A 1,030-nucleotide genomic window follows, 5' to 3' on the forward strand; every position below is an offset into this window, starting at 1 on the left:
GCTGCCACTCGGTCAGTCGGCCCGTCTGTCTGCCACTCGGTCAGTCGGCCCGTCTGTCTGCCACTCGGTCAGTCGGCCTGTCTCTGTTTTTATTTTTCAAACGTGGGATCATCATTTTGGGAAAAACTCAGATGTACTTAGATGAGAATATTGATCCCACTCTGTTACTGTGAGGTTGAAAGTTAACCGGTGGAAATTGTATTCTAGCGTACTCTTATTCTTTATTGTCTGCTACGGTTTAATGAATCATAACCCTAACCCAACAGGTTGGCATCCAGCAGGTCCAAAGACTAAATTAAATGGGTGGCACTTTACATCATCAAAGTCATGATGTAACAGGCTTTGTCCCTCTTTCAGCATGCCTGCCCTCATTGTCCTGTGTGTGTGTGTGTGTGTGTGTGTGTGTGTGTGTGCAAAGTTGGATATAGGTCAGCCCAGGGTGTATGTGGCTTTGTGTCTGTGTGCGTGATGTTGAGTGTTGAAAAGACTCTCTAATCATCATCAGTGTAACAAGTGAAAACACACACATACACACAATCTTTCCACCTTCCTGCAGCTCTCAGCATCTCCCCACTGGCAGCAGCACAATTCCCAGAAACTGCCCTCCATCTAGAGCACACACACAAACACACACACACACACACACACACACACACACACACACACACACACACACACACTATAGATTCCTATCTGTTGTGTGTATAAGTGAGCACAGCACGTTTTACACGTGTGTCGACTTGTTTACATTGTGTATGGACTAAGTGCAGCTGGACAATGGGACGCAGTGGACATTGTTGATGCGCATGCACACACACGCACAAACCCCCCCCCCCACACACACACACACACAGGCATGTGTTTTTGTTTTTCTGTGAACCTGTGTGCCTTTTGTTTGTCTCTGTTAGTTTTCCTCTGCACACAGAACGCACCGTCAGCTGTTTTCTGACTGCTTGTCTGTCTCTCTGTCTCTCTGTCCCTCTGCGCTGCTGATAAGCATCTGACCTTATGTACGTGTGTGTGTGTGTGT

Source organism: Etheostoma cragini, chromosome 7, assembly GCF_013103735.1.
Source record: "Etheostoma cragini isolate CJK2018 chromosome 7, CSU_Ecrag_1.0, whole genome shotgun sequence".
In the NCBI taxonomy this organism is placed as follows: Eukaryota; Metazoa; Chordata; class Actinopteri; order Perciformes; family Percidae; genus Etheostoma; species Etheostoma cragini.